The 9,805-nt window shown below is 40.4% G+C and overlaps 1 non-coding gene across 1 annotated transcript; it reads left to right on the top strand.

The window, feature by feature from the left end:
- Positions 1-3,970: 3,970 nt before the first annotated feature.
- LOC141681143 (small nucleolar RNA R71) lies at positions 3,971-4,077 on the top strand. Its single transcript, XR_012558585.1, has one exon. It is a non-coding gene; the product is annotated as a small nucleolar RNA R71 (small nucleolar RNA).
- Positions 4,078-9,805: the final 5,728 nt, after the last annotated feature.

Genomic DNA, 9,805 nt, shown 5'->3' with positions numbered 1-9,805 from the left:
TTACTCGTGGCATTCTAAACCTTGTGAAAATCTGCTTATGGAGAAAATTCAACACTGCCTTTGCATCATTTGTCGGTAGAGCTTTGACTTCTACCCATTTTGAGACATAATCGACTGCCAGCAAGATGTACTGATTGTTGCAGGACGAGCATCACGTTTAACGACATCTCATCCTTTCTCGTCAAATTTCCCACTCTTTGGCAACGATCACACCTTAAAACAAATTGATGAGCATCATTAAACAAGGTAGGCCAGAAAAAACCTACTTGCACAATACGAGCTGCCGTCTTCTCACCACCATAGTGTCCTCCATAAACTGTGGAATGGCAGTCTCGTAATATCCCCTCCGTCTCACAGAATGGGATACATCTCCTGATGATCTGGTCAGCTCCCTGTCTAAACAAATACGGTTCATCCCACATATACCACTTCACCTCATGCAGAAACTTCTTCTTTTGAGCTGTGGTCAAATTAGGAGGCATTATATTGCTGACAAGATAATTCACAATATCTGCGAACCATAGCTCTTCCTCCTGTACTGCGAACAACTGCTCATCCGGAAAAGATTCGTTGATCAATGTGTTATCATGTGAAGTAGACTCGGGATTCTCCAATCTAGAGAGATGGTCAGCTACTTGATTCTCAGTACCTTTTCGATCCTTGATCTCTAACTCAAATTCCTGTAGTAAGAGCACCCAACGAATGAGTCTCGGCTTCGAATCCTTCTTGGAAACCAAATAGCGAATGGCCGCATGATCAGTGAATGTCACTTTTGTCCCAAGCAGATAAGATCAAAATTTCTCGAAACCAAAGACTATAGCCAAGAGCTCCTTCTCAGTAGTGGTGTAATTCATTTGGGCCCCATTTAAGGTCTTGCTAGCATAGTAGACCACATGAAAGAGATTATTCTTGCGCTGCCCAAGAACTGCGCCTACCGCATAATCACTCGCATCACACATCATCTCAAAAGGCTCTGTCCAATCCGGTGCTATAATAACTGGTGCAGTGATTAAACTCTTCTTCAGAGTCTCGAATGTCGTCAAACATTCATCATCAAATTTGAAAGGCACATCCTTCTCAAGCAAGTTGCACAGCGGCTTAGATATCTTCAAAAAGTCCTTGATGAAACGCCGATAAAAACCCGCATGACCAAGAAAACTACGGATTCCTTTCACATAAATAGGTGGTGGAAGATTTTCAATGACTCCCACCTTGGCTTTATCCACCTCAAGACCCTTGCTAGAGACCTTATGCCCAATAATAATGCCTTCACGCACCATAAAATGACATTTTTCCCAATTGAGCACCAAATTAGTTTCCACACACCTTTTGAGCACGGCACGAAGATTATTCAAACATTCATCATACGAATGTCCAAAGACGGAGAAGTCATCCATGAACACCTCAACATTATTCCCAATCATGTCAGAGAATATAGCCATCATACATCTCTGAAAAGTGGCTGGTGCGCCACATAACCCAAACGAAACTCTGCGAAAAGCAAACGTGCCAAATGGACAAGTGAAGGTAGTCTTTTCTTGATCCTACGGTGTAATACAAATCTGATTATACCCCGAGTAGCCATCCATAAGACAATAATACTCATGACCAGCCAACCTGTCAAGCATCTGATCAATAAACGAAAGAGGGAAGTGATCCTTCCTCGTGGCCTTGTTCAACTTTCAGTAGTCCATGCATACTCTCCATCCCGTGACTGTTCGAGTAGGGATGAGCTCGTTCTTCTCATTTGCTACCATAGTAATACCTCATTTCTTAGGCAAACATTGCACGGGGCTCACCCAAGAACTGTCAGAAATAGGATAAATGATTCCTGCATCCAGCCACTTCAGAATTTCTTTCTTCACCACCTCTTTCATGATATGATTAAGTCTGCGTTATTGCTCAACAGTTGGCTTACTACCCTCCTCTAGCAGAATCTTATGCATGCAATATGAAGGGCTGATCCCCTTAATGTCTGCTATGGTCCATCCAATAGCCGATTTGAATTCTCTCAAAATCCTTAAGAGTTTGTCCTCCTCACTACCTGAAAGGTCAGATGCAATAATAACAGGTAATATAGATGCATCACCTAAAAAAACATACCTCAAGTGTTCAGGAAATGGCTTAAGCTCCAAGGTGGGTGCTTCCTCAATTGATGGTTTGAGCTTTCCTTCAGTATTTTTGAGGTCAGAAGTACCAAGAGCTTCAAACGGCATGTCTAGCTTTCGCCTCCAGGGAGACGCATTAAGATATTGTAATTGCTCATTACCATCCTCATCATCACTGTCAAAATCCCCCACTAAGGCCTTTTCTAATGCATCAGATATTAGCATATGATCGAGTTCCGAAGTAACCACAGAATCAATCAAAATCCACTTTTAAGCACTCCTCATCTTCTGTAGGGAATTTCATTACTTTGAATACATTGAAGGTCACATCCTGATCCTGCACCCGCATAGTAAGTTCACCTTTCTGCACATCTATCAAGGTACGGCGAGTAGCCAAGAAAGGTCTTCCCAAGATTATGGGAACCTTCTTATCTTCCTCGAAATCCAGAATAACAAAGTCTGCAGGAAAGAAGAGCTTATCCACCCTGACTAGCACATCCTCCACTATGCCTCTTGGGTAAGTAATAGAACGATCAGCCAATTATAGAGAAATGTAGGTGGGCTTTGGATCAGGCAAATCCAACTTTTTAAAGATCGACAATGGTATCAGATTTATGCTTGCTCCCAAATCGCAAAGGCACTTGTCGAAAGACAACTTGCCAATGTTGCAAGGAATGGTGAATCTACCTGGATCTTTAAGCTTTGGAGGTAACTTTTGTTGCAGCACATCACTGCATTCTTCCATTAGAGCAACGGTCTCAAGGTCATCCAGTTTCACCTTCCTTGAAAGAATACTCTTCATAAACTTCGCATAACTAGGCATTTGCTCCAGAGCCTCAGCGAAAGGTATATTGATGTGAAGTTTCTTGAACACCTCCAAAAACTTACCGAACTGCTTATCCAGCTTTTGTTGTTGCAATCTCTTAGGGAAAGGTGGAGGAGGATAGATCTGTTTCTCCCCTGTATTACCCTCAGGCAGAGTGTGTTCAATAGTAGTCTTCCTTGGTTCCACCGCTTTCTCCTTTTGCTTAGCTTCTTCATCTCCAACTTCAGCTTCTCCTTCTTTTTCCTTTTCAGCATCAGCAACTTTCCCAGACCTTAAGGTAATCGCCTTGACTTGCTCTTTGGCTTCCTTCCTACCTGGCACTTCCGTGTCACTGGGGAGTGTGCCAGGTTGATGATTGAGCACCGCATTGGCTATTTGACCGATTTGATTTTCCAAGGTCTTGATCGACACCGCCTGACTCTTGCACAACAGCTTAAGTTCCTCAAAATCAGCAGTAGTGGGTGCAGCTGCACCTCCCTGTTGAGGATATGATTTTCTTTGAGCATACTACTGTGGTTGCTGGAATCCAGGTGGATTGAACTGTTTACTCACACCTTGCTGATATGGTGGCTGAATAGCATTCTGATTATCACCCCAACTAAAATTTGGATGATTTTTGTTGTTCGGATGATAAGTAGCTGGCACAGGCTGCTGTTATTGCTGATAATTGTTCACATACTGAACATATTCGTTAACAAGAGAACACTGATCCGTAGCATGAGAACCTGCACAAAGCTCACAGACCATAGCTATTTGATTGAATCCATAGGTAGCTAGAAAATCGACCTTCATAGACAGCGTTTGGAGCTGCGCTGTAATAGCAGTGGCTGCATCGACTTCCAGAATACCTGCTACCTTCCCAGGCATCATCCTTTGAGTTGGGTTTTGATGCTCATTTACAGCCATAGTCTCAATAAGATTATAAGCCTCAGTATAGCTTTTGGCCCACAAGGCGCCTCCTGCTGCTGCATCGAGCATGGGCCGAGATTGGGCCCCTAAACCATTATAGAAACCAGTGATCACCATCCAATCGTGCATTCCATGATGTGGACACTTTCTAAACATTTCCTTGTAGCGCTCCCAAGCTTCACACATAGATTCTGTAGGTTGCTGCGCAAACTGAGTAAGAGCACTCCTCATAGCAGCAGTCTTTGCCATAGGATAAAACTTCATCAGAAACTTTTGCGCAAGATCTTCCCAAGTAGTGATGGACCCAACTGGTTCAGAATGTAACCAGTCCTTAGCTTTATCCCTCAGTGAGAATGGGAAAAGCCTTAGCTTGATCGCCTCATCAGTCACACCATTATATTTGAAAGTACTGCAGATCTCGACAAAATTCCTTATGTGCATGTTGGGGTCTTCAGTCACAGCTCCTCCGAAAGAAACAGAGTTCTGCACCATCTGAATAGTGCCCGGCTTGATTTCAAAGGTGTTAGCTTGGATAGCTGGATGAAGAATGCTTGACTGAATGTCATCAATTTTAGGCCGAGAAAAGTCCATAAGAGCTGGATCTGTCAGAACAATACGATCACCCATGATTACTGGCTCCGTCTGCTCACTTCCTGAATCTGAATCTTCAAAATCTATCTTCTTCGGAATATCAAGAACTTCGTCTGTCTCTTCAGCTGTATCTAAAGTCCTCTTGCGAGTACGAGAATGAGTTTGCATAAACGCTCGCTAAAGTACCTGAAACACAACCGAAAATAATAAGTAACACGTCTTAATCACTGAGTCCTAACGACCAATGATGGTAAGTACATAAACTAAACAAATACGCCGAGTCCCCGGCAGCGGCGCCAAAAACTTGTTAGGGCAAAAACACGCGCTAATATTCACGCAAGTATACACGTTCACAAGTAATATAGAATACTTTCTAGTTCGTTCCCACAGAGACTCAGACTAATTATGTTCAATTAAACTCACTCACCAATGTATGATTACTTCTCATTGTTAAGACAATAACACTTAGATTTAAGTAACTAATTATTAACTACAATTAACTACTAAAATTAACCACTTAATTAACACTTCGAATTAACAATATTAAAACACTCATGAGATCACAACTTCATTACTACTTCCTTCAATAGTCATTGTTATTACCCTTAGCACGCAACATTGATGATATTAATCGAATAACACGAAACTGATAAAAGCCAACTTTCATTGTACTATTACCATTCTACCAAACATCCACAATTAAGATAGAAGTTGAATAGACATCAATTATGTTGAGTCCCTATATGTCTACAGAAATTGACAATATAATGATTTAAGAACAAGTTATTCCTTTTGATTACACAGGGCGAATAAAACGGTTAGAGTTACCCACTAATCATACAGACTCATACATAAACCTATGCTAGCATGGCAAGTTCTAAATCTCGAGATCCACCGTCGCTTTACAAGAGATTAGCACCCTATCTTATATGTTCGCGATGCACATAAGACGAATACGCACAACCAATACTAGATATCATACAATCATCACACACTAATGTATTAAAAAACTAACTAAAGAATTCTATAGTAAATCCGTTACGACCCCATGATCACGATTAGCCCATGTTAGCACTTATCGTCATCATGGGTTCATATGAAAACATGATAAATAAACACAAAAGAATAATAACTAAACTAATTATATTAAACCAGAGTACGTCACAAGAGTAATAGGTTCAAAGCAAAGAAAACTAGCATCCAACATTACAACGAAATAAAGAATCACAAGAAAATATGCTTCCTCTTCGTTGCGGTGTGCTAAAACGGTCTTCTTCCTTATCTCCTTCGCTCCTCGATTAATACAACGATCCAACACACGTGAAACGTGTCTGAAATCTACTTTTATAGGAGTCCCATAAAACTCAGATTACTCAGAAGTTGGAAGCCAAACAAGAATAGGAGTCTAAAATAATAAATCTGATTTTCCGTCCCTGCGCGGCCGCTCAGCATAGCTGAGCGGGCGCTCAGCTTCCTGCGCGGCCGCTCAGCATAGCTGAGCGGGCGCTCAGACCCCTACTGGAAAATGGTCTGTTTTTCCTCCGTTTCTTCGCTGTAATCTGCTCCTCTCTTCCCTCTTGCAATGCTAGACACATGCCAAGGCTTATTTTTGATGAATTCTCCCCCGAAATGCAACTAATACCCTGAAATGCACAAACACTAGAAAAACGCATCAAGTACACAAAATACTTGATTTCAAGACACCAATTTAAGCTATTATAAGACGTTCTAAGTGGTATAAAATGCCACTTATCAGACCCCTTATATAGATGTTGGTGGTCCTCGAATTGGACTTGGTATAGGAGACTTGGTGATCAAGTCTCTGAATTAGAATGGACTTTGGGGTCCTAAATAGTAGGAAACTGATTCCTTATCCTTCTAAGTCCCTTAGAGGCTAATCTGCAAGGATTTATGTCCTCATTGGGACTCTTTTCAATAGATGATTTTTCCCTTATTCATTAGTTATGAAATTAATTAATATTCAGGGTTTTTGGGCCTTCTTTGTTCCATCAGGCCTGATCTGGTCCATCAGGCTTGATCAATGTGTTAACCTTTTTGGTCTGAATGTCATACATCTTCTTATTGGGCCTAGCAGCCCAAATCATGTATAATTACTGTAATATTTAATTACATAATCAGGATTTATTTATCCCTCTCATTTGCCCCCAACTTTTGGGAAACCGTATAAGATTTCGCAAAAGTTAAGTTCGTTCATTCCCTTTCAGGGTATCATTTTGCGTAAAGTGTGGAGCGACCTACACGCTTACAACGATTTGCCTTGTACGTGGCTTCAGGGTCGTTCAAAAACTTCCCCTTCTATTTTCTTACCTTCTCCTTATTTTTAGGAATTTTCTGGTATTTTTCAGGAATTTTCTCTTTTTTCCAAGATTTTTTCACATTTTTTGCAATTTTTCACAAATATTCTCAAATTTTCGGCCCTTTTTCGACCAGGATCCTAGTCGAAATTTCGACCTGGATCCTAGTCGAATTTTGGGCCAGCTTTCCAATCCTGGTCGAAGGACTTCGACTAGGATCCACGACCTGGCTTTCGACCAGGATCCTAGTCGAACCTTCCACCTGGATTTTGGTGAAAACTAGTGTCTTTCTTTGCTTCCTGGTCGTTTGGTTTCGACTAGGATCCACGACCTGGGTTTCGACCAGGATCCTAGTCGAACCTTCGACCTAGATCTTAGTCGAGACTTCTGTGCTTATTTTCTTCCTGGTCGTTAGATTTCGACTAGGATTCACGACCTGGGTTTCGACCAGGATCCTAGTCGATTCTTCGACCTGGATTTTAGTGTAGGTTTCTGCACCCCATTCTTGAAAAATATTGTGCTTGATTCAGGAATTCGACCTCGATCCTGGTCTGGCTTTCGACCTCAATCCAGTTCTATTATACCCGTAATTTTCGGGTGTCTGTTCGAAAGAATTCAAACAGAATTCACGAGCTGAAATTCGACCTCAATTTTGGTCTTATTGGGCTTCCTTCTTATCCAATTTGGATTGGGCCTTATGACACACCCCCAACTTAAACAGCAAAATAAATATAGCTATTACAACATTTTAAGGAAAGAATACACAACCAACTCCAAGATCTTACAGTTTAGGGTTTGGAACAGCCCAACACTACCAACTATTACATCTGATTAAAAATACCGAGTGCTCACACAAACTATTATTACTTATTCTACCTGAGCTCGAACATAAGCATCAGCATCAAAGGTCTTACGGGCAGTCTGCTTGAATCTAACCATAGCTGCTAGCTGTAATATCAGGGTAAACCAAGGAGTGAGCCAAATGCTCAACAAGTGCTAACAGTATGATACAAAACATAAATCGAGATATACATTAAAGAATGACAATGGAAAGACATAACCAATGGTAACGAGAGATAAAACTATGTGAGATGGCATCATTTTGCTTGTATCAAAACAATTTCAAAATCATATCTTAATCAAAATCATTTTATGACGCTACGGACTACAGCCGGTGATCAGCCGCGAAGTGTGGAGAGGACTCGCGTCTCAGTCCAGATCCACTATTCAAGGAAAACATTTATCCCCCTTTGGGACTGAAAAAACCCATATTTTATTTATTTCAAAAACTGATGCCGAATTATGATAAAATCTCTTTTTACAGTAAACATCTTTATCGAGGGATTATAGATCAACTCGAAACACGGGAAATATGGTACTAAATCTCAGGGCCATGATTTACAAAATTTTACTCTATTAGGGTAACCAAAAGGTTTTCATATGTCAGAACTTGGACAGGAAAATTTAGTGAGACTAATGGATAATATAAAGGGAAATGCCAAATTGGGCTTAAAGCAATGGTTTCTCGTCAAGGTACAGATGTTGGATCATCAAGAAGATAAGCTTCATGAAATACTATGGGTGTTAAGGCATGAAGAAATGATTCTTTAGCTCAGGATATATCAGAGTTGTCAAGCTTTAGGATAAGAAAGAGGGGTATCAATCAACGAGGGATCACTTTGATAAGTTTCTGACTTTCAGGGTTCAAGGTAAGGTTCTATAGGGATTCAAGTATCAGGATGAGATATCAATACTTAGGAATCATCAGCATATTAATCAAGAGGATCAATCAAGTAATATATCAACTCTTCATTTTATCATGGCATTTAACTATCATGAAAAGGCTTTTGAACTACTTGCAATACATACTCGAGGGTTCATGGCATTTCTATACAATTCAAAAATAAACGAAAGATACGCTTGATTTGAAACATATCAAATGACTCAGGATAATTGCATCAATATATATATGAACTGTTTATAGTAAATACGAAGGTCAAGTTGAATCACTTGCCTTGAGAAAGGCTGGTCTGGTCTGACTGGTAGGAGCAACTGGAGCTTCACTCGACCTTTATGGCAATTTTTCCCTCGTCTCGAGATCCTACATAATAATAATAATCCTTATTATAAAATATTCTTACCATCTTAACCTATTTACAACTTGAAATTAAACACAGATGGCACTTAGGCCTATACGCACTTAATTTTATATTCACTTTTAAATTATAAAAGTACACACATAGCCACATATTCACATATCATATATTAACACCAAATAACACCATATATACCATAATGCAACACTAGGCTTGGATGATCTCGACTCACATCTTAAGTCACTTGGTCGCTAAACTAGACAAGGTCTTCTAATTTTGGTTTCCTAACTCGATGTGCCTTTCCTAAATTATCCAAAATCTATTGACCCTCACTTATGCCTTTTGCTCTATTGACCTTATACTATCTTACAACTATGGTGGTCGACCTAATACTCACTTCTAAGTGTTCTAAAACTATGTGATTAGTGAAAGCGCTCACTGGTGCAAATTTCAGAATGACAACTATAGTTTCTTGAGTGCATTAGGCACTCTTAAACAACAAGTTTTCCTTCAAAACTTTTACACAAGACTCTCCTGAACTAAGGGCATCTCACAAACTTGACGTGGCTCAAGGGCCTGGCTTGGGCCTTCTTAGGCCTAAGCTAAAAGTCCAAGGTTCCCCTGTTTTTTCGGGGCAGAAAATGCCCTGATTTGAATTAACTTGTGACACATGGTTCTAACTCATATCCTATCAACTATGGTTGGAAAAAATTCTCTGACACTCCCTCTAACTAAAGCCCAATAGGGCCTAATGAGGGCCTACCCATGATATGGTCAAATCTTCCTATTTCTAAGTTGCAACAAAACTGTCCCCTGCTGGACAGATTTTGTTATTCTACTTGTGCACCTAACCAAAAGACATGCAAACCTCCAACCAACTCCTAAAACCTTTTATATACTCCCAATACTAACTTCTGGTGGCTTGGGCCTCAAAGTGCACATCAATGACATGATCAAAAC

This window comes from Apium graveolens, chromosome 8, assembly GCF_009905375.1.
Source record: "Apium graveolens cultivar Ventura chromosome 8, ASM990537v1, whole genome shotgun sequence".
Lineage (NCBI taxonomy): Eukaryota > Viridiplantae > Streptophyta > Magnoliopsida > Apiales > Apiaceae > Apium > Apium graveolens.
This window is presented reverse-complemented; position numbering and strand designations above follow the sequence as displayed.